Raw genomic sequence first — 20,000 nt, 5'->3', positions numbered from 1 at the left:
CAAAGGGCCACTGATTCTCCTTCAGTCAAAGTGCGGTCACTGAATTTGACAGTGAAAAGATTAGAGTTTTGAATTTTTTGACCCCGACGTGATTTGAACACGCAACCTTCTGATCTGGAGTCAGACGCGCTACCGTTGCGCCACGAGGTCCCACAGCTGTCACGCAGATAAACTTTCCCACTTTTCCCAGAATCTATTATTGAGGCCTTGAGCGATGGAAGCTTTCAGAGCAGAACGCGCCATTCTCTGTTGCCCCTGCAGACGTTTTTGCTTGCTGTTACCTTGTTACACCGTGCAATACTTACCACCGTGCGTTAGTAAGAGCGAACTTGGCGCCACGTCCGTGCAGAGCCTTTTGGAAGCCTGGATAGCTCAGTCGGTAGAGCATCAGACTTTTAATCTGAGGGTCCAGGGTTCAAGTCCCTGTTCAGGCGATTTCTTTAAATCCAAGCAAAATGTGCCGTCACACTCGTGAGAGCAAGATCCTGGTCTAAACGCCAGGCTCCTAAACAATTTACTGTGGCTATCAGTGCTCGCTTTGTCCACTGTTTGCTTCACTCTTTGTCAAACCCTGCGTAAGTCATTACAGCAAAGGCTGGTATTTTTCACCAAAATCCTTCACTTTTCAGTAATGCCTCGAAATTTAAAGGCCCACTGATTATCCTTCAGTCAAAGTGCGGTCACTGAATTTGACAGTGAAAAGATTAGAGTGTTGATTTTTTTGACCCCGACGTGATTTGAACACGCAACCTTCTGATCTGGAGTCAGACGCGCTACCGTTGCGCCACGAGGTCCCACAGCTGTCACGCAGATAAACTGTCCCACTTTTCTCAGAATCTATTATTGAGGCCTTGAGCGATGGAAGCTTTCAGAGCAGAACGCGCCATTCTCTGTTGCCCCTGCAGACGTTTTTGCTTGCTGTTACCTTGTTACAACGTGCAATACTTACCACCGTGCGTTAGTAAGAGCGAACTTGGCGCCACGTCCGTGCAGAGCCTTTCGGAAGCCTGGATAGCTCAGTCGGTAGAGCATCAGACTTTTAATCTGAGGGTCCAGGGTTCAAGTCCCTGTTCAGGCGATTTCTTTAAACCCAAGCAAAATGGGCCGTCACACTCGTGAGAGCAAGATCCTGGTCTAAACGCCAGGCTGCTAAACAATTTACTGTGGCTATCAGTGCTAGCTTTGTCCACTGTTTGCTTCACACTTTGTCAAACCCTGAGTAAGTCATTACAGCAAAGGCTGGTATTTTTCACCAAAATCCTTCACTTTCCAGTAATGCCTCGAAATCCAAAGGGCCACTGATTCTCCTTCAGTCAAAGTGCGGTCACTGAATTTGACAGTGAAAAGACTAGAGTGTTGAATTTTTTGACCCCGACGTGATTTGAACACGCAACCTTCTGATCTGGAGTCAGACGCGCTACCGTTGCGCCACGAGGTCCCACAGTTGTCACGCAGATAAACTTTCCCACTTTTCCCAGAATCTATTATTGAGGCCTTGAGCGATGGAAGCTTTCAGAGCAGAAAGAGCCATTCTCTGTTGCCCCTGCAGACGTTTTTGCTTGCTGTTACCTTGTTACACCGTGCAATACTTACCACCGTCCGTCAGTAAGAGCGAACTTGGTGCCACGTCCGTGCAGAGCCTTTCGGAAGCCTGGATAGCTCAGTCGGTAGAGCATCAGACTTTTAATCTGAGGGTCCAGGGTTCAAGTCCCTGTTCAGGCGATTTCTTTAAATCCAAGCAAAATGGGCCGTCACACTCGTGAGAGCAAGATCCTGGTCTAAACGCCAGGCTGCTAAACAATTTAATGTGGCTATCAGTGCTCGCTTTGTCCACTGTTTGCTTCACTCTTTGTCAAACCCTGAGTAAGTCATTACAGCAAAGGCTGGTATTTTTCACCAAAATCCTTCACTTTCCAGAAATGCCTCGAAATTCAAAGGCCCACTGATTCTCCTTCAGTCAAAGTGCGGTCACTGAATTTGACAGTGAAAAGATTAGAGTGTTGATTTTCTTGACCCCGACGTGATTTGAACACGCAACCTTCTGATCTGGAGTCAGACGCGCTACCGTTGCGCCACGAGGTCCCACAGCTGTCACGCAGATAAACTTTCCAACTTTTCCCAGAATCTATTATTGAGGCATTGAGCGATGGAAGCTTTCAGAGCAGAAAGAGCCATTCTCTGTTGCCCCTGCAGACGTTTTTGCTTGCTGTTACCTTGTTACACCGTGCAATACTTACCACCGTGCGTTAGTAAGAGCGAACTTGGTGCCACGTCCGTGCAGAGCCTTTCGGAAGCCTGGATAGCTCAGTCGGTAGAGCATCAGACTTTTAATCTGAGGGTCCAGGGTTCAAGTCCCTGTTCAGGCGATTTCTTTAAACCCAAGCAAAATGGGCCGTCACACTCGTGAGAGCAAGATCCTGGTCTAAACGCCAGGCTGCTAAACAATTTACTGTGGCTATCAGTGCTCGCTTTGTCCACTGTTTGCTTCACTCTTTGTCAAACGCTGCGTAAGTCATTACAGCAAAGGCTGGTATTTTTCACCAAAATCCTTCACTTTCCAGTAATGCCTCGAAATTCAAAGGGCCACTGATTCTCCTTCAGTCAAAGTGCGGTCACTGAATTTGACAGTGAAAAGACTAGAGTGTTGAATTTTTTGACCCCGACGTGATTTGAACACGCAACCTTCTAATCTGGAGTCAGACGCGCTACCGTTGGGCCACGAGGTCCCACAGCTGTCACGCAGATAAACTTTCCCACTTTTCCCAGAATCTATTATTGAGGCCTTGAGCGATGGAAGCTTTCAGAGCAGAAAGAGCCATTCTCTGTTGCCCCTGCAGACGTTTTTGCTTGCTGTTACCTTGTTACACCGTGCAATACTTACCACCGTCCGTCAGTAAGAGCGAACTTGGCGCCACGTCCGTGCAGAGCCTTTCGGAAGCCTGGATAGCTCAGTCGGTAGAGCATCAGACTTTTAATCTGAGGGTCCAGGGTTCAAGTCCCTGTTCAGGCGATTTCTTTAAACCCAAGCAAAATGGGCCGTCACACTCGTGAGAGCAAGATCCTGGTCTAAACGCCAGGCTGCTAAACAATTTACTGTGGCTATCAGTGCTCGCTTTGTCCACTGTTTGCTTCACTCTTTGTCAAACCCTGCGTAAGTCATTACAGCAAAGGCTGGTATTTTTCACCAAAATCCTTCACTTTCCAGTAATGCCTCGAAATTCAAAGGGCCACTGATTCTCCTTCAGTCAAAGTGCGGTCATTGAATTTGACAGTGAATAGATTAGAGTGTTGAATTTTTTGACCCCGACGTGATTTGAACACGCAACCTTCTGATCTGGAGTCAGACGCGCTACCGTTGCGCCACGAGGTCCCACAGCTGTCACGCAGATAAACTTTCCCACTTTTCCCAGAATCTATTATTGAGGCCTTGAGCGATGGAAGCTTTCAGAGCAGAAAGAGCCATTCTCTGTTGCCCCTGCAGACGTTTTTGCTTGCTGTTACCTTGTTACACCGTGCAATACTTACCACCGTGCGTTAGTAAGAGCGAACTTGGCGCCACGTCCGTGCAGAGCCTTTCGGAAGCCTGGATAGCTCAGTCGGTAGAGCATCAGACTTTTAATCTGAGGGTCCAGGGTTCAAGTCCCTGTTCAGGCGATTTCTTTAAACCCAAGCAAAATGGGCCGTCACACTCGTGAGAGCAAGATCCTGGTCTAAACGCCAGGCTGCTAAACAATTTACTGTGGCTATCAGTGCTCGCTTTGTCCACTGTTTGCTTCACTCTTTGTCAAACCCTGAGTAAGTCATTACAGCAAAGGCTGGTATTTTTCACCAAAATCCTTCACTTTCCAGTAATGCCTCGAAATTCAAAGGGCCACTGATTCTCCTTCAGTCAAAGTGCGGTCACTGAATTTGACAGTGAAAAGATTAGAGTGTTGAATTTTTTGACCCCGACGTGATTTGAACACGCAACCTTCTGATCTGGAGTCAGACGCGCTACCGTTGCGCCACGAGGTCCCACAGCTGTCACGCAGATAAACTTTCCCACTTTTCCCAGAATCTATTATTGAGGCCTTGAGCGATGGAAGCTTTCAGAGCAGAAAGAGCCATTCTCTGTTGCCCCTGCAGACGTTTTTGCTTGCTGTTACCTTGTTACACCGTGCAATACTTACCACCGTGCGTTAGTAAGAGCGAACTTGGCGCCACGTCCGTGCAGAGCCTTTCGGAAGCCTGGATAGCTCAGTCGGTAGAGCATCAGACTTTTAATCTGAGGGTCCAGGGTTCAAGTCCCTGTTCAGGCGATTTCTTTAAACCCAAGCAAAATGGGCCGTCACACTCGTGAGAGCAAGATCCTGGTCTAAACGCCAGGCTGCTAAACAATTTACTGTGGCTATCAGTGCTCGCTTTGTCCACTGTTTGCTTCACTCTTTGTCAAAGCCTGAGTAAGTCATTACAGCAAAGGCTGGTATTTTTCACCAAAATCCTTCACTTTCCAGTAATGCCTCGAAATTCAAAGGGCCACTGATTCTCCTTCAGTCAAAGTGCGGTCACTGAATTTGACAGTGAAAAGATTAGAGTTTTGAATTTTTTGACCCCGACGTGATTTGAACACGCAACCTTCTGATCTGGAGTCAGACGCGCTACCGTTGCGCCACGAGGTCCCACAGCTGTCACGCAGATAAACTTTCCCACTTTTCCCAGAATCTATTATTGAGGCCTTGAGCGATGGAAGCTTTCAGAGCAGAACGCGCCATTCTCTGTTGCCCCTGCAGACGTTTTTGCTTGCTGTTACCTTGTTACACCGTGCAATACTTACCACCGTGCGTTAGTAAGAGCGAACTTGGCGCCACGTCCGTGCAGAGCCTTTTGGAAGCCTGGATAGCTCAGTCGGTAGAGCATCAGACTTTTAATCTGAGGGTCCAGGGTTCAAGTCCCTGTTCAGGCGATTTCTTTAAATCCAAGCAAAATGTGCCGTCACACTCGTGAGAGCAAGATCCTGGTCTAAACGCCAGGCTCCTAAACAATTTACTGTGGCTATCAGTGCTCGCTTTGTCCACTGTTTGCTTCACTCTTTGTCAAACCCTGCGTAAGTCATTACAGCAAAGGCTGGTATTTTTCACCAAAATCCTTCACTTTTCAGTAATGCCTCGAAATTTAAAGGCCCACTGATTATCCTTCAGTCAAAGTGCGGTCACTGAATTTGACAGTGAAAAGATTAGAGTGTTGATTTTTTTGACCCCGACGTGATTTGAACACGCAACCTTCTGATCTGGAGTCAGACGCGCTACCGTTGCGCCACGAGGTCCCACAGCTGTCACGCAGATAAACTGTCCCACTTTTCTCAGAATCTATTATTGAGGCCTTGAGCGATGGAAGCTTTTAGAGCAGAACGCGCCATTCTCTGTTGCCCCTGCAGACGTTTTTGCTTGCTGTTACCTTGTTACAACGTGCAATACTTACCACCGTGCGTTAGTAAGAGCGAACTTGGCGCCACGTCCGTGCAGAGCCTTTCGGAAGCCTGGATAGCTCAGTCGGTAGAGCATCAGACTTTTAATCTGAGGGTCCAGGGTTCAAGTCCCTGTTCAGGCGATTTCTTTAAACCCAAGCAAAATGGGCCGTCACACTCGTGAGAGCAAGATCCTGGTCTAAACGCCAGGCTGCTAAACAATTTACTGTGGCTATCAGTGCTAGCTTTGTCCACTGTTTGCTTCACACTTTGTCAAACCCTGAGTAAGTCATTACAGCAAAGGCTGGTATTTTTCACCAAAATCCTTCACTTTCCAGTAATGCCTCGAAATCCAAAGGGCCACTGATTCTCCTTCAGTCAAAGTGCGGTCACTGAATTTGACAGTGAAAAGACTAGAGTGTTGAATTTTTTGACCCCGACGTGATTTGAACACGCAACCTTCTGATCTGGAGTCAGACGCGCTACCGTTGCGCCACGAGGTCCCACAGTTGTCACGCAGATAAACTTTCCCACTTTTCCCAGAATCTATTATTGAGGCCTTGAGCGATGGAAGCTTTCAGAGCAGAAAGAGCCATTCTCTGTTGCCCCTGCAGACGTTTTTGCTTGCTGTTACCTTGTTACACCGTGCAATACTTACCACCGTCCGTCAGTAAGAGCGAACTTGGTGCCACGTCCGTGCAGAGCCTTTCGGAAGCCTGGATAGCTCAGTCGGTAGAGCATCAGACTTTTAATCTGAGGGTCCAGGGTTCAAGTCCCTGTTCAGGCGATTTCTTTAAATCCAAGCAAAATGGGCCGTCACACTCGTGAGAGCAAGATCCTGGTCTAAACGCCAGGCTGCTAAACAATTTACTGTGGCTATCAGTGCTCGCTTTGTCCACTGTTTGCTTCACTCTTTGTCAAACCCTGAGTAAGTCATTACAGCAAAGGCTGGTATTTTTCACCAAAATCCTTCACTTTCCAGAAATGCCTCGAAATTCAAAGGCCCACTGATTCTCCTTCAGTCAAAGTGCGGTCACTGAATTTGACAGTGAAAAGATTAGAGTGTTGATTTTCTTGACCCCGACGTGATTTGAACACGCAACCTTCTGATCTGGAGTCAGACGCGCTACCGTTGCGCCACGAGGTCCCACAGCTGTCACGCAGATAAACTTTCCAACTTTTCCCAGAATCTATTATTGAGGCATTGAGCGATGGAAGCTTTCAGAGCAGAAAGAGCCATTCTCTGTTGCCCCTGCAGACGTTTTTGCTTGCTGTTACCTTGTTACACCGTGCAATACTTACCACCGTGCGTTAGTAAGAGCGAACTTGGTGCCACGTCCGTGCAGAGCCTTTCGGAAGCCTGGATAGCTCAGTCGGTAGAGCATCAGACTTTTAATCTGAGGGTCCAGGGTTCAAGTCCCTGTTCAGGCGATTTCTTTAAACCCAAGCAAAATGGGCCGTCACACTCGTGAGAGCAAGATCCTGGTCTAAACGCCAGGCTGCTAAACAATTTACTGTGGCTATCAGTGCTCGCTTTGTCCACTGTTTGCTTCACTCTTTGTCAAACGCTGCGTAAGTCATTACAGCAAAGGCTGGTATTTTTCACCAAAATCCTTCACTTTCCAGTAATGCCTCGAAATTCAAAGGGCCACTGATTCTCCTTCAGTCAAAGTGCGGTCACTGAATTTGACAGTGAAAAGACTAGAGTGTTGAATTTTTTGACCCCGACGTGATTTGAACACGCAACCTTCTAATCTGGAGTCAGACGCGCTACCGTTGGGCCACGAGGTCCCACAGCTGTCACGCAGATAAACTTTCCCACTTTTCCCAGAATCTATTATTGAGGCCTTGAGCGATGGAAGCTTTCAGAGCAGAAAGAGCCATTCTCTGTTGCCCCTGCAGACGTTTTTGCTTGCTGTTACCTTGTTACACCGTGCAATACTTACCACCGTCCGTCAGTAAGAGCGAACTTGGCGCCACGTCCGTGCAGAGCCTTTCGGAAGCCTGGATAGCTCAGTCGGTAGAGCATCAGACTTTTAATCTGAGGGTCCAGGGTTCAAGTCCCTGTTCAGGCGATTTCTTTAAACCCAAGCAAAATGGGCCGTCACACTCGTGAGAGCAAGATCCTGGTCTAAACGCCAGGCTGCTAAACAATTTACTGTGGCTATCAGTGCTCGCTTTGTCCACTGTTTGCTTCACTCTTTGTCAAACCCTGCGTAAGTCATTACAGCAAAGGCTGGTATTTTTCACCAAAATCCTTCACTTTCCAGTAATGCCTCGAAATTCAAAGGGCCACTGATTCTCCTTCAGTCAAAGTGCGGTCATTGAATTTGACAGTGAATAGATTAGAGTGTTGAATTTTTTGACCCCGACGTGATTTGAACACGCAACCTTCTGATCTGGAGTCAGACGCGCTACCGTTGCGCCACGAGGTCCCACAGCTGTCACGCAGATAAACTTTCCCACTTTTCCCAGAATCTATTATTGAGGCCTTGAGCGATGGAAGCTTTCAGAGCAGAAAGAGCCATTCTCTGTTGCCCCTGCAGACGTTTTTGCTTGCTGTTACCTTGTTACACCGTGCAATACTTACCACCGTCCGTCAGTAAGAGCGAACTTGGTGCCACGTCCGTGCAGAGCCTTTCGGAAGCCTGGATAGCTCAGTCGGTAGAGCATCAGACTTTTAATCTGAGGGTCCAGGGTTCAAGTCCCTGTTCAGGCGATTTCTTTAAATCCAAGCAAAATGGGCCGTCACACTCGTGAGAGCAAGATCCTGGTCTAAACGCCAGGCTGCTAAACAATTTACTGTGGCTATCAGTGCTCGCTTTGTCCACTGTTTGCTTCACTCTTTGTCAAAGCCTGAGTAAGTCATTACAGCAAAGGCTGGTATTTTTCACCAAAATCCTTCACTTTCCAGTAATGCCTCGAAATTCAAAGGCCCACTGATTCTCCTTCAGTCAAAGTGCGGTCACTGAATTTGACAGTGAAAAGATTAGAGTGTTGAATTTTTTGACCCCGACGTGATTTGAACACGCAACCTTCTGATCTGGAGTCAGACGCGCTACCGTTGCGCCACAAGGTCCCACAGCTATCACGCAGATAAACTTTCCAACTTTTCCCAGAATCTATTATTGAGGCCTTGAGCGATGGAAGCTTTCAGAGCAGAAAGAGCCATTATCTGTTGCCCCTGCAGACGTTTTTGCTTGCTGTTACCTTGTTACACCGTGCAATACTTACCACCGTGCGTTAGTAAGAGCGAACTTGGCGCCACGTCCGTGCAGAGCCTTTCGGAAGCCTGGATAGCTCAGTCGGTAGAGCATCAGACTTTTAATCTGAGGGTCCAGGGTTCAAGTCCCTGTTCAGGCGATTTCTTTAAACCCAAGCAAAATGGGCCGTCACACTCGTGAGAGCAAGATCGATCCTGGTCTAAACGCCAGGCTGCTAAACAATTTACTGTGGCTATCAGTGCTCGCTTTGTCCACTGTTTGCTTCACTCTTTGTCAAAGCCTGAGTAAGTCATTACAGCAAAGGCTGGTATTTTTCACCAAAATCCTTCACTTTCCAGTAATGCCTCGAAATTCAAAGGGCCACTGATTCTCCTTCAGTCAAAGTGCGGTCACTGAATTTGACAGTGAAAAGATTAGAGTTTTGAATTTTTTGACCCCGACGTGATTTGAACACGCAACCTTCTGATCTGGAGTCAGACGCGCTACCGTTGCGCCACGAGGTCCCACAGCTGTCACGCAGATAAACTTTCCCACTTTTCCCAGAATCTATTATTGAGGCCTTGAGCGATGGAAGCTTTCAGAGCAGAAAGAGCCATTCTCTGTTGCCCCTGCAGACGTTTTTGCTTGCTGTTACCTTGTTACACCGTGCAATACTTACCACCGTCCGTCAGTAAGAGCGAACTTGGTGCCACGTCCGTGCAGAGCCTTTCGGAAGCCTGGATAGCTCAGTCGGTAGAGCATCAGACTTTTAATCTGAGGGTCCAGGGTTCAAGTCCCTGTTCAGGCGATTTCTTTAAATCCAAGCAAAATGGGCCGTCACACTCGTGAGAGCAAGATCCTGGTCTAAACGCCAGGCTGCTAAACAATTTACTGTGGCTATCAGTGCTCGCTTTGTCCACTGTTTGCTTCACTCTTTGTCAAAGCCTGAGTAAGTCATTACAGCAAAGGCTGGTATTTTTCACCAAAATCCTTCACTTTCCAGTAATGCCTCGAAATTCAAAGGCCCACTGATTCTCCTTCAGTCAAAGTGCGGTCACTGAATTTGACAGTGAAAAGATTAGAGTGTTGAATTTTTTGACCCCGACGTGATTTGAACACGCAACCTTCTGATCTGGAGTCAGACGCGCTACCGTTGCGCCACAAGGTCCCACAGCTATCACGCAGATAAACTTTCCAACTTTTCCCAGAATCTATTATTGAGGCCTTGAGCGATGGAAGCTTTCAGAGCAGAAAGAGCCATTATCTGTTGCCCCTGCAGACGTTTTTGCTTGCTGTTACCTTGTTACACCGTGCAATACTTACCACCGTGCGTTAGTAAGAGCGAACTTTGTGCCACGTCCGTGCAGAGCCTTTCAGAAGCCTGGATAGCTCAGTCGGTACAGCATCCGACTTTTAATCTGAGGGTCCAGGGTTCAAGTCCCTGTTCAGGCGATTTCTTTAAATCCAAGCAAAATGGGCCGTCACACTCGTGAGAGCAAGATCCTGGTCTAAACGCCAGGCTGCTAAACAATTTACTGTGGCTATCAGTGCTCGCTTTGTCCACTGTTTGCTTCACTCTTTGTCAAACCCTGAGTAAGTCATTACAGCAAAGGCTGGTATTTTTCACCAAAATCCTTCACTTTCCAGTAATGCCTCGAAATTCAAAGGCCCACTGATTCTCCTTCAGTCAAAGTGCGGTCACTGAATTTGACAGTGAAAAGATTAGAGTGTTGAATTTTTTGACCCCGACGTGATTTGAACACGCAACCTTCTGATCTGGAGTCAGACGCGCTACCGTTGCGCCACGAGGTCCCACAGCTATCACGCAGATAAACTTTCCAACTTTTCCCAGAATCTATTATTGAGGCCTTGAGCGATGGAAGCTTTCAGAGCAGAAAGAGCCATTCTCTGTTGCCCCTGCAGACGTTTTTGCTTGCTGTTACCTTGTTACACCGTGCAATACTTACCACCGTGCGTTAGTAAGAGCGAACTTGGTGCCACGTCCGTGCAGAGCCTTTCGGAAGCCTGGATAGCGGTGCCGGGAGAACGAGAGACTGTCAATTGCCATCCAATCACGTATCACTATTGCCATCTTTCCATTTATGTTCACAGCCAATCAATAAAGCCTAATCCCATCATCTCCGTTTCCTTCCAGCCAGTCACTATGCCCAATTTCCAATATTTTTTTTTTATACGTATGCATCAATCACGTATCAGTATGTGTATCTTTACCTCACAGCTTACAGCCAATAAAAAAAGTCCATTTACAAAATCTCGTCTCCTTGCCTTTGTTGACAACCAATCACTATCCTTCGTTCCCAAAAACTTTCCATCTACCTGACGGAGCATCGCCAGAGGTTAATCAGCGGTCCAGCGGTTTTGAAAAAAAAAAAAAAAAGTTTGGACTCTAACGTTACAGGTGCCAGAGTACTGGATTTACGTTGGATTTAACAGTTACATACATCGATATCGAGGTAAGAAGCCGACAATGTTGTTATATTTAGTTAAGTGGCTGGTTAGCTAACGAAACGTTACAGAACGTCTTATTTATGTAGAGGTCAAGGGGCAGTTTCATTATTTTTAATGGACTTTACATGTTTACATTAATATAATTACTATTGTGCATAGGCTTAGTTACTGTCATAATGTATGTTATTACGTTATTATGTTTACATTAAGTTGGCTAAAAATAGCTAGCCTATAGGTTAGGCTACCTCTGGCCGCTATATGGCTGCATTATGCATAACGTTAATTAGCCTATAAGTTAACGTTAGTTAGTTTTGGGCGCCAGTTTTTACTGAGGTAAACGAATTCTGTCTGTTAATTTTAGCTGTAATGTAATTCAATACAATACATAGGCTAACCATAAAGCTGCACCTTTATTATCATGACGTAATATAGGGCTTGTGTTGTTTTTGTGGGTTAATCGATAATAAACATAATGTAGGCTAATTGTAAGACTATGTAATAATCGTAATGGGCAATGTTATATTTAGTTAAGTGGCTGGTTAGCTAACGTAACGTTACAGAACGTCTTATTTATGTCTAGAGGTTAAGGGGCAGTTTCATTATTTTTAATGGACTTTACATGTTTACATTAATATAATTACTATCGTGCATAGGCTTTGTTACTGTCATAATGTATGTTATTACGTTATTATGTTTACATTAAGTTGGCTAAAAATAGCTAGCCTATAGGTTAGGCTACCTCTGGCCGCTATATGGCTGCATTATGCATAACGTTAATTAGCCTATAAGTTTTGGGCGCCAGTTTTTACTGAGGTAAACGAATTCTGTCTGTTAATTTTAGCTGTAATGCAATTCAATACAATACATAGGCTAACCATAAAGCTGCACCTTTATTATCATGACGTAATATAGGGTTTGTGTTGTTTTTGTGGGTTAATCGATAATAAACATAATGTAGACTAATTGTAAGCCTTTGTAATCGAAATGGTATGTAATAATCTGATTTTTATGGCATATTATTATACCCACACACCACATCATCCCTTCCTCCTAAATATTAAACTATAACCTTGTCCAAAAACACTCAGATGAAATATGTGCTATGTGAAATAAATGTATGAAACTGATTAACTACTCAGTTCTACTGAATAGTCATAAACTTTGTATTTTGCCACACACTATCTTCTATTGGAAGATGGCTTCCAAACACAAGAAGCACAGGGCTATGAGTGACGATGAATGGGTGGCCCGCCTGCGCAGATTTGCCACACAGGGGGTCTGGCCTTCTGAGGCAGGGAACAGACCGGCACCACGCCAGAGGAAATGGCATGAACTGTACCAGAAGGTAAACTTGGACATGTACATAAACACAGGAAATCTATGTCATTACAGGGAACAGATAGTTATGATTCATTGTCATATGTTACAGATTGAGAAGTGTCCACTACAACAAAGGGGCCAAATGTCTCTGTTTGGGGGGACACAGACATGTAACTGTGGTTTCCACACGAAAAAGGTATAAGAAGTGTTTCATAAAAGTGTGATGTGTTGATGGTGTATTGTGTATTTTTTTTAATTTAATTTCCTTTTCTGTTAAACTGTAGCCTTCCAGTGTGGCCCCTGTGTCATCCACACCATCCATGTCACCACCTGTAACACCTGGGCAGTCAGGAACGGCATCCGGGAAGGCACCTTTAAAGCCTACTTTGACTTTGACATCGGTAAATGCATGTCTTTATGCAGATATTTATGTTATCATACGTTATAACATTTTAAAACGCTTCACATAATGTTACTAATTTCTTTTTGTCAGTTTACAAAGCCACGGTATGGTGGGTCCCATGGTGCAGCTTTAAAGCCAAACCTAGGTTTGGCAAGGACGCATGCAACCAAGGTATAGTCAAGAAAATGAAACTTCATTCCATAAAGATATGCTGAGTTTATCTAATCATCGTTACTGCAATTCCTGATAATGATAGATTATTTCATTCAATACTGTAAACTGTGCTCTCTTATTCTTGCAGCCTATTAGCACTTCTGCATTGTCCAGCCCTGCACCTAGGACACCATCACCTGCCCGCAGTCCCAGGCCGGATATTCAGACCGTCTCTCCCCTGTCTCTTCCTCCCTCTTCTGCGTCTGCATCGCCTGCTCGCAGTCCCAGGCTGTATATTCAGACTGTCTCCCCCCTGTCTCTTCCTCCTTCTTCTGTGTCTGAAGTCACCTCTGCTTCCTGTGCTCCAGGAGCTGTTTCTAGAGTTGTGAGTACCTCTTTAATTGAAACGTTTTCTTCACACTAATATTGTTGGATCACATAAATATGCTACATTTTGAACAAACATTCCTCACAAGTGGCTTGTAATCATATCTATGTTTGTCTTTTTTAATACATTAGGAAGTGTCAGCCGCTGCCTCCTCTGGGACGTCCTCTGATTCCGTCACCTCTGTTATCAGCTCCGCCTGTGTTCCCTCTGCTGCTCCATCTTCAGCTGAATCCTCGGTCCAGCCTGCTGAAAATACAGTGACCGCTCCAGGTTCAGAGTCTGGATGGCTTCCCGCGAAGTTGATGAAAACCATACCACCACAGGATCAGAGGTGGATTTCAGCAGCTTTGTGGAAGCAACATCGGCTTCGTACTGACCTGAAGCTGTGGTATGATCCACCAGAGCCAGCTCTGATTTATCATCAAGGCCCCGCTCCAGAGCGCTTCTTCACACACAGGCTTCTACTGTGGATGCCATACCATCTCTGGAAGGTCAGGCTGTCCTGTCTTGTGTGTGGGGGGCAGCTCACAGGCTATGGGGCACACAAGAGAGCCCGGCAGGTACTAGATGTAGTTCGCTACTACCTGATGATTACAGAGACTCTCTGGTGCAGTGGATGCAAAACGGCCTTGATTTCCACCAGCAAGGCCATCTTGGACCAGCTGGACTTAGCCCACAAACTAGAATTTAGGCTGATCCTAACTCGAAAGTGAGTATACTGAGATTTAGCTTGTGTAATAAATGTTTGTCATTTAAAACACAATTGAGATGAGCTGGTTTTAATGTTTGTGTCTTTATGTCTCTCTTTCCCTTTGTTTTATTCAGATATGCCTGTGACATGCGGGTCATTAGGTTCCTCAGGGAGAGGGCCCTGGGCAACAGCCCTTCTCGCTTAGTGAGGCAGCTGCGGGAGAACCACAGCGAGGAGTGGCTGAAGCGTCTTTGCCGGTACCTTGGTGCCTGCTCAGACTTCACCTCCCAGCCAAGCCTGCTCCCTGTACGATTTCAGGAGCCACCTGAGCCGGAAACCATCCCCTCCCACAGATGGATGCTGGCTGTTTATGGGCGGGACATCTTGTGCAGGCTGGACCATATCAAAGCCAGCATAACCTCCACATATGGCTGCATCCTAAAAATGGACTCCACCAAAAAAGTAACTACTTTTATATTTCAATCAAAATAATTGGAAATACACCATTAGTAATAGTACAGACCTGAAATATGGAAGTAATGTTTCATATATAAATAATTTTGCATCACTCACTGTCTTTTCTGTGTGATTACAGATAACAAAGAAGCTGTCGGGGTTGGCGAAAGGAACAGCGCTGTGGCTGACATCTGTCAGCAATGAGGTGGGCCAGATCCTCATCAGTGTCCTGACGGCTCAGGAGGGTCCTGCCCTGGACCGTATGGCAGCAGACCTCATCCGGAGGTACACAGATGCGGGTGTGGCTCCGCCTCAGCTCCTCTATGTGGACTGTGACTGCTGTCGGGAGGGCACTGGGCAGACCAAGCTCAAGCAGCGATTTGGTGGGTGGCCAGACTTGGTGGTAAAGCTGGACATCTACCACTTCATGCGGCGACTGGCAGCTGGGTGCACCAAGGATGCTCATCCTCTTTACCCCATTTTCATGGCACGCATGTCTTCGTGCATTTTTGAATGGGACAGTGGGGATGTGTCTCTGCTGAGGCAGGCCAAGAGGGAGCAGCTGAGACGTGAAGGTGTCCCTGGCATCACCGGCACTATGGTGGACCAACGGATCACCAAGGAGGAATTGGCCCTGCACTGCCGAAGGCGGACAAGAGGAGAGCAGCAGACCATCTTGCTGATCGAGCACCTCCTCAGCGAGCTAATGGGGGTAAAGGGTCGAGACCTTCTTGGTGTCCCTCTCTTGGACCAGGAGAGGATGCAGCACATCTGGCAAGTCCAGAAAAGGCACGTAAAGTGCATTCAGGACGAACCAGGTGTGCTGCTCTACACACAGACTGGCACCACCACCAAAGAGGGTATTGTGCTGCCAAACTACAGGTGTGCAAGGGGCTCCACATCACTGGAGTCCTTTCATCTCCATCTGAACAGGTTCCTTCCAGGTCAGTATAAATCATTACTCATCAGAAATATCAATGGTGACACAATTAATGTCTATCAAATAGCAAAGCACAACAAATTAACTTGCAGTTATTGATCTTATCTAAAGGAACAAGTGCCAACAGCTTAAATTTCCAGCTGTACCTCCTGGAAGGCCTGAACAGGTGGAATCAGGACCGTAAGATGGCATCTCTGGCAGGCAAACCTCCGTCCCTGTTAAGCTACTCCGGGGACCTGGTGCACTGTGTCAACACCCACAGTGTTAAGGTGCTTGGAAGACAGCTTGTTCCATCTTTTCAGCCACCTTCTGTCTATACTGGTGAGTTTTAGCTTTAAATTGCTTTTTATATTCATAAAAAAATTATATTCATATTAATTTTCTGAAAACTGCGTTCCCCTGTCTGTTCCAGGTGAACTCATAGGTATAGATTACCTGTACCGGCAAACAGGGCAGGCCATGCAGGACGTGGATCCTGACTCTGAGGCGACCGATCAGATGTTGGAGGATGTGGGCACGGAGGAGGAGTTGGAGGACGAGGGCTTCGGAGATAGCAACCTGGATCCCACTATTGAGGTGCTGGACCTGTCCCCTGGCTCATTACCTGCCTCGACCAGTGTAGCCAGCACTCCTGCCTCTGTCCAGACTGGGTCTGCTAACACCACTACAGCAGCACCTAAGCAACAACTGGTAACTATTCTTAATAATAACAGTACAAGTAGTATTATTTGTATAGCACTATTAACTTTAATTGTATTTGCCTTATTCATAATAATAACAGTACAAGTAGTATTATTTGTATAGCACTATTAACTTTAATTGTATTTGCCTTATTCACCCGGCGGCCATTACGAGGCTGAGGGGTACACTTGCCATTACACCTCAGTCCAGCAGATGGTGGTGGTAATGCACTCCTTTTGCAAACTGCCAAAAAAAACTCACTGAAGAAGAAGAAAAGGCCAGTGAACCCTTCTTCTTTTTCAGTGAGTTTTTTTTAGCAGGTTGCAAACGGAGTGCATTACCACCACCATCTGCTGGACTGAGGTGTAATGGCAAGTGTACCCCTCAGCCTCGTAATGGCCGCCGGGTGAATAAGGCGAATAGCACAATGAAAAGAAAAATAGAAACAAACAAAATACCATTAATACAATCTAAAGAGTAAATACATTAATAAAAAGCAAAGTAAAAAAAGATAGATTAAATTCCATAAACATGTTTTTTTTTTTTTTTAAGTCTTTCAACTCCATGACCAGGGTGCCCTCTGGTCCATCCTCCACGACCACCTACGCCGCCTCTGGTCCATCCTCCACGTCCACCTACGCCGCCGCCGCCTCTGGTCCATCTGCCATGTCCACCTACGCCGCCGCCGCCTCTGGTCCATCTGCCATGTCCACCTACGCCGCCTCTGGTCCATCTGCCACGACCACCTACGCCGCCTCTGGTCCATCTGCCACGTCCACCTACGCCGCCTCTGGTCCATCCTCCACGACCACCTACGCCGCCTCTGGTCCATCTGCCACGTCCACCTACGCCGCCGCCGCCTCTGGTCCATCCTCCACGACCACCTACGCCGCCTCTGGTCCATCCTCCACGACCACCTACGCCGCCTCTGGTCCATCCTCCACGACCACCTACGCCGCCTCTGGTCCATCCTCCACGACCACCTACGCCGCCTCTGGTCCATCCTCCACGACCACCTACGCCGCCGCCGCCTCTGGTCCATCTGCCACGTCCACCTACGCCGCCGCCGCCTCTGGTCCATCTGCCATGTCCACCTACGCCGCCTCTGGTCCATCTGCCATGTCCACCTACGCCGCCTCTGGTCCATCTGCCATGTCCACCTACGCCGCCTCTGGTCCAGTTGCCATGTCCACCTACGCCGCCTCTGGTCCATCCTCCATGACCACCTACGCCTCCGTCCTTCCTCTCCCCACCACCCTCACAGTCTCTGTCACTCCAGCCACTGCTCCCCCAGCAGTGCAACCAGTGCCAGAGGAACCACTGGTAAGACTCTTTGTGACAAGTACATTGTGGTAGTTGTGTTGTTCTTCTGCCTGTGATATTGTATCTTTTTTTTAACATTGGTTTACTCTTATATTTTACCAGGCTGTGGATGAGCGCAGTGTACCAGGGATAGACAGAGTGGACAGCCTGGCAGGCTACTTGGTGGGGCTTAGGGTGGAAACCGGGCAAACTCTGAGCCACCAGCAGGCCAGTACCATCATTGCCCTATGGCAAAACCTGCTTCCGTTTGACCAGCAGAGAGTGGCGTACGCTGCCCGGCACCAGGTGCGTCTTACCACAGGACGGTTTAGGTGCTCAAAAACCAAGCCTGAATTCACGCCTGGTGTGGACAGCATGACCCGTTGCGTCCTTGGGTCAACAGGATCACCTGCCCAGTGGCCAGACAGTTGCCGCCTGGTAGAGTCCATCTTTGTTAAACTGTGTGATATTCACAGGAGCCCCAAAAAATTGGGAAGTCATGCAGTAACAAGATGGACTCTAATTCTGAGGGACTACAGCAAGATCCGGCAACTTGTCCTGGGCAATGGGACTGTGATGCAGAGTACCACCCTGCAGTTGTTTGAGGTGAATCAAACGACGCTAATTCAATGGCACAACAAGCGGCTGAAGAGGCAAGAATGTGCCATCCTGCTTCAGGGTGTGAACTTGCCAGCCCCCATTCCTATTGCGGCTAGGCCTCTCCCCCCTGGACAGATTCGCCCCACTGCAGCACCCCCACAGCCTGGTCCCCAACATCGCTACCACCTGCCTGAAAGCACAGTGGGAAAGGCAGTGGACAAACGAAAGTCTGCAGTTCCGGCCCCGCACCCCCCTCCTCCAAAAGTTTTCCGGCCAAGGCAGTTGTTCCCTGCTGATTCTGCCCCTTTACCTGTTATATCCAACCCCGGTCCTGCATTTGCCCCCATTGTACAAACACTTGTTTCTGCTCCTTCACCTGTCATCCCCAACCCCAGTCCTGCCTTTGCCCCGTTTGTGTTTTTGTGTCCTGCTCCAGTTCCTGCCGTCCGGCATATTGCTCCTGCTGGCCCCATTCCCTCCCCAACACCTGCTCGGAGGCCCTACGTCCGCACTGTGGACAAAAACAAGTGCAGTCTGTGCCACCAGCCCCGCAACAAAGAAACTGGCCACAGCCAGTATTATGGCCACATCTACTGTCCCCAGACTGCTGCTCTGCCACTTGACCAGTGGATGGAGGACATGAAGAAGAAGAGGGCAGACAAAAAAAAATAATTTGTTCATTTGAAAATGCTACATTGTTCATTATGTAAGCGCTTTTTTGTTTGTAAATAGTCCACAACTTGTGTGTGTGTGTGTGTGTGTGTGTGTGTGTGTGTGTGTGTGGCGCAGTGTGTGCGTGTTTATGTGTGTGTGTGGCGCAGTGTGTGTGTGTGTATGCGTGAGAGTATACTCATGAGGGTGTGTTTATGTGAGACAAAAGGAGAAGGTGTTTTAATAAAAAAAAAAAAGGTTGAACTTTATCTCTACAGTATCCTTTGGCTTTTTTCTATCAAACCTATCTGGAAAACATTTCAAACTCACACAGATATTAAAATTACAAGAAAAGGACATAATGGTATTGCACACAGATCCACAGGGTGTGAGAAGTGATTGTCAGAAACATTTATTTGATATAAAGGTTTATTATAATAAGCAGTAGTAGTATCATATTCTTATTTATATTATTCTTATTGCAATAAAGCATTAAAATTACAAGAAAAGGACATAATGGTATTGCACACAGATCCACAGGGTGTGAGAAGTGATTGTCAGAAACATTTATTTGATATAAAGGTTTATTATTATAAGCAGTAGTAGTATCATATTCTTATTTATATTATTCTTATTGCAATAAAGCATTAAAATTACAAGAAAAGGACATAATGGTATTGCACACAGATCCACAGGGTGTGAGAAGTGATTGTCAGAAACATTTATTTGATATAAAGGTTTATTATGAGCAGCAGTAGTAGTAGTAGTATCATATTCGTATTTGTATTATTCTTATTGCAACAAAGCATTCTTACCAATTGTATTTTTCTTAGTTTTTAAGCTATATTTGATAGATTCATAGCACTTTTCAAGAGTTTGCATTAATTCATGCATGTTCCAATCGGGATTCGAACCGGCGATTTTCTCATTTTTCCTCTCTTTTTTTCTTTTCTCCTTCCCCCTTCTTCCCCTTCCTTCCCCTTCTTTCCTCCTTCTTCCCCCCCCTCTCCAGACTATTGTTCCCCAGCTTTAGCTCAGTCGGTAGAGCATCAGACTTTTAATCTGAGGGTCCAGGGTTCAAGTCCCTGTTCAGGCGATTTCTTTAAACCCAAGCAAAATGGGCCGTCACACTCGTGAGAGCAAGATCCTGGTCTAAACGCCAGGCTGCTAAACAATTTACTGTGGCTATCAGTGCTCGCTTTGTCCACTGTTTGCTTCACTCTTTGTCAAAGCCTGAGTAAGTCATTACAGCAAAGGCTGGTATTTTTCACCAAAATCCTTCACTTTCCAGTAATGCCTC

At 46.7% G+C, this 20,000-nt stretch overlaps 34 non-coding genes across 34 annotated transcripts; 17 read left to right on the top strand and 17 right to left on the bottom strand.

The window, feature by feature from the left end:
• Positions 1–78: 78 nt before the first annotated feature.
• trnaw-cca (transfer RNA tryptophan (anticodon CCA)) lies at positions 79–150 on the bottom strand. Its single transcript has one exon. It is a non-coding gene; the product is annotated as a tRNA-Trp (tRNA).
• Positions 151–361: 211 nt separating this feature from the next.
• Positions 362–434, top strand: trnak-uuu (transfer RNA lysine (anticodon UUU)). The gene has a single exon. It is a non-coding gene; the product is annotated as a tRNA-Lys (tRNA).
• A 288-nt stretch (positions 435–722) lies between these two features.
• On the bottom strand, positions 723–794 carry trnaw-cca (transfer RNA tryptophan (anticodon CCA)). The gene has a single exon. It is a non-coding gene; the product is annotated as a tRNA-Trp (tRNA).
• A 211-nt stretch (positions 795–1,005) lies between these two features.
• On the top strand, positions 1,006–1,078 carry trnak-uuu (transfer RNA lysine (anticodon UUU)). The gene has a single exon. It is a non-coding gene; the product is annotated as a tRNA-Lys (tRNA).
• A 288-nt stretch (positions 1,079–1,366) lies between these two features.
• trnaw-cca (transfer RNA tryptophan (anticodon CCA)) lies at positions 1,367–1,438 on the bottom strand. The gene has a single exon. It is a non-coding gene; the product is annotated as a tRNA-Trp (tRNA).
• Positions 1,439–1,649: 211 nt separating this feature from the next.
• Positions 1,650–1,722, top strand: trnak-uuu (transfer RNA lysine (anticodon UUU)). Its single transcript has one exon. It is a non-coding gene; the product is annotated as a tRNA-Lys (tRNA).
• Positions 1,723–2,010: 288 nt separating this feature from the next.
• trnaw-cca (transfer RNA tryptophan (anticodon CCA)) lies at positions 2,011–2,082 on the bottom strand. The gene has a single exon. It is a non-coding gene; the product is annotated as a tRNA-Trp (tRNA).
• Positions 2,083–2,293: 211 nt separating this feature from the next.
• trnak-uuu (transfer RNA lysine (anticodon UUU)) lies at positions 2,294–2,366 on the top strand. Its single transcript has one exon. It is a non-coding gene; the product is annotated as a tRNA-Lys (tRNA).
• A 288-nt stretch (positions 2,367–2,654) lies between these two features.
• trnaw-cca (transfer RNA tryptophan (anticodon CCA)) lies at positions 2,655–2,726 on the bottom strand. Its single transcript has one exon. It is a non-coding gene; the product is annotated as a tRNA-Trp (tRNA).
• Positions 2,727–2,937: 211 nt separating this feature from the next.
• Positions 2,938–3,010, top strand: trnak-uuu (transfer RNA lysine (anticodon UUU)). Its single transcript has one exon. It is a non-coding gene; the product is annotated as a tRNA-Lys (tRNA).
• A 288-nt stretch (positions 3,011–3,298) lies between these two features.
• Positions 3,299–3,370, bottom strand: trnaw-cca (transfer RNA tryptophan (anticodon CCA)). Its single transcript has one exon. It is a non-coding gene; the product is annotated as a tRNA-Trp (tRNA).
• A 211-nt stretch (positions 3,371–3,581) lies between these two features.
• On the top strand, positions 3,582–3,654 carry trnak-uuu (transfer RNA lysine (anticodon UUU)). The gene has a single exon. It is a non-coding gene; the product is annotated as a tRNA-Lys (tRNA).
• Positions 3,655–3,942: 288 nt separating this feature from the next.
• On the bottom strand, positions 3,943–4,014 carry trnaw-cca (transfer RNA tryptophan (anticodon CCA)). Its single transcript has one exon. It is a non-coding gene; the product is annotated as a tRNA-Trp (tRNA).
• A 211-nt stretch (positions 4,015–4,225) lies between these two features.
• trnak-uuu (transfer RNA lysine (anticodon UUU)) lies at positions 4,226–4,298 on the top strand. The gene has a single exon. It is a non-coding gene; the product is annotated as a tRNA-Lys (tRNA).
• Positions 4,299–4,586: 288 nt separating this feature from the next.
• trnaw-cca (transfer RNA tryptophan (anticodon CCA)) lies at positions 4,587–4,658 on the bottom strand. Its single transcript has one exon. It is a non-coding gene; the product is annotated as a tRNA-Trp (tRNA).
• Positions 4,659–4,869: 211 nt separating this feature from the next.
• On the top strand, positions 4,870–4,942 carry trnak-uuu (transfer RNA lysine (anticodon UUU)). The gene has a single exon. It is a non-coding gene; the product is annotated as a tRNA-Lys (tRNA).
• Positions 4,943–5,230: 288 nt separating this feature from the next.
• Positions 5,231–5,302, bottom strand: trnaw-cca (transfer RNA tryptophan (anticodon CCA)). The gene has a single exon. It is a non-coding gene; the product is annotated as a tRNA-Trp (tRNA).
• A 211-nt stretch (positions 5,303–5,513) lies between these two features.
• trnak-uuu (transfer RNA lysine (anticodon UUU)) lies at positions 5,514–5,586 on the top strand. Its single transcript has one exon. It is a non-coding gene; the product is annotated as a tRNA-Lys (tRNA).
• A 288-nt stretch (positions 5,587–5,874) lies between these two features.
• On the bottom strand, positions 5,875–5,946 carry trnaw-cca (transfer RNA tryptophan (anticodon CCA)). Its single transcript has one exon. It is a non-coding gene; the product is annotated as a tRNA-Trp (tRNA).
• A 211-nt stretch (positions 5,947–6,157) lies between these two features.
• Positions 6,158–6,230, top strand: trnak-uuu (transfer RNA lysine (anticodon UUU)). Its single transcript has one exon. It is a non-coding gene; the product is annotated as a tRNA-Lys (tRNA).
• Positions 6,231–6,518: 288 nt separating this feature from the next.
• On the bottom strand, positions 6,519–6,590 carry trnaw-cca (transfer RNA tryptophan (anticodon CCA)). Its single transcript has one exon. It is a non-coding gene; the product is annotated as a tRNA-Trp (tRNA).
• Positions 6,591–6,801: 211 nt separating this feature from the next.
• trnak-uuu (transfer RNA lysine (anticodon UUU)) lies at positions 6,802–6,874 on the top strand. The gene has a single exon. It is a non-coding gene; the product is annotated as a tRNA-Lys (tRNA).
• A 288-nt stretch (positions 6,875–7,162) lies between these two features.
• Positions 7,163–7,234, bottom strand: trnaw-cca (transfer RNA tryptophan (anticodon CCA)). The gene has a single exon. It is a non-coding gene; the product is annotated as a tRNA-Trp (tRNA).
• A 211-nt stretch (positions 7,235–7,445) lies between these two features.
• trnak-uuu (transfer RNA lysine (anticodon UUU)) lies at positions 7,446–7,518 on the top strand. The gene has a single exon. It is a non-coding gene; the product is annotated as a tRNA-Lys (tRNA).
• Positions 7,519–7,806: 288 nt separating this feature from the next.
• trnaw-cca (transfer RNA tryptophan (anticodon CCA)) lies at positions 7,807–7,878 on the bottom strand. Its single transcript has one exon. It is a non-coding gene; the product is annotated as a tRNA-Trp (tRNA).
• A 211-nt stretch (positions 7,879–8,089) lies between these two features.
• On the top strand, positions 8,090–8,162 carry trnak-uuu (transfer RNA lysine (anticodon UUU)). Its single transcript has one exon. It is a non-coding gene; the product is annotated as a tRNA-Lys (tRNA).
• Positions 8,163–8,450: 288 nt separating this feature from the next.
• On the bottom strand, positions 8,451–8,522 carry trnaw-cca (transfer RNA tryptophan (anticodon CCA)). Its single transcript has one exon. It is a non-coding gene; the product is annotated as a tRNA-Trp (tRNA).
• A 211-nt stretch (positions 8,523–8,733) lies between these two features.
• Positions 8,734–8,806, top strand: trnak-uuu (transfer RNA lysine (anticodon UUU)). Its single transcript has one exon. It is a non-coding gene; the product is annotated as a tRNA-Lys (tRNA).
• A 292-nt stretch (positions 8,807–9,098) lies between these two features.
• On the bottom strand, positions 9,099–9,170 carry trnaw-cca (transfer RNA tryptophan (anticodon CCA)). Its single transcript has one exon. It is a non-coding gene; the product is annotated as a tRNA-Trp (tRNA).
• A 211-nt stretch (positions 9,171–9,381) lies between these two features.
• trnak-uuu (transfer RNA lysine (anticodon UUU)) lies at positions 9,382–9,454 on the top strand. The gene has a single exon. It is a non-coding gene; the product is annotated as a tRNA-Lys (tRNA).
• A 288-nt stretch (positions 9,455–9,742) lies between these two features.
• trnaw-cca (transfer RNA tryptophan (anticodon CCA)) lies at positions 9,743–9,814 on the bottom strand. Its single transcript has one exon. It is a non-coding gene; the product is annotated as a tRNA-Trp (tRNA).
• Positions 9,815–10,025: 211 nt separating this feature from the next.
• trnak-uuu (transfer RNA lysine (anticodon UUU)) lies at positions 10,026–10,098 on the top strand. The gene has a single exon. It is a non-coding gene; the product is annotated as a tRNA-Lys (tRNA).
• Positions 10,099–10,386: 288 nt separating this feature from the next.
• trnaw-cca (transfer RNA tryptophan (anticodon CCA)) lies at positions 10,387–10,458 on the bottom strand. The gene has a single exon. It is a non-coding gene; the product is annotated as a tRNA-Trp (tRNA).
• Positions 10,459–19,726: 9,268 nt separating this feature from the next.
• trnak-uuu (transfer RNA lysine (anticodon UUU)) lies at positions 19,727–19,796 on the top strand. Its single transcript has one exon. It is a non-coding gene; the product is annotated as a tRNA-Lys (tRNA).
• Positions 19,797–20,000: the final 204 nt, after the last annotated feature.

Source organism: Alosa pseudoharengus, unplaced genomic scaffold, assembly GCF_046254945.1.
Source record: "Alosa pseudoharengus isolate Yale_2024_CS ecotype anadromous, Long Island Sound unplaced genomic scaffold, YU_APseudo_1.1 YU_APseudo_1.1_scf_8, whole genome shotgun sequence".
Classification (NCBI taxonomy): domain Eukaryota; kingdom Metazoa; phylum Chordata; class Actinopteri; order Clupeiformes; family Clupeidae; genus Alosa; species Alosa pseudoharengus.
This window is presented reverse-complemented; position numbering and strand designations above follow the sequence as displayed.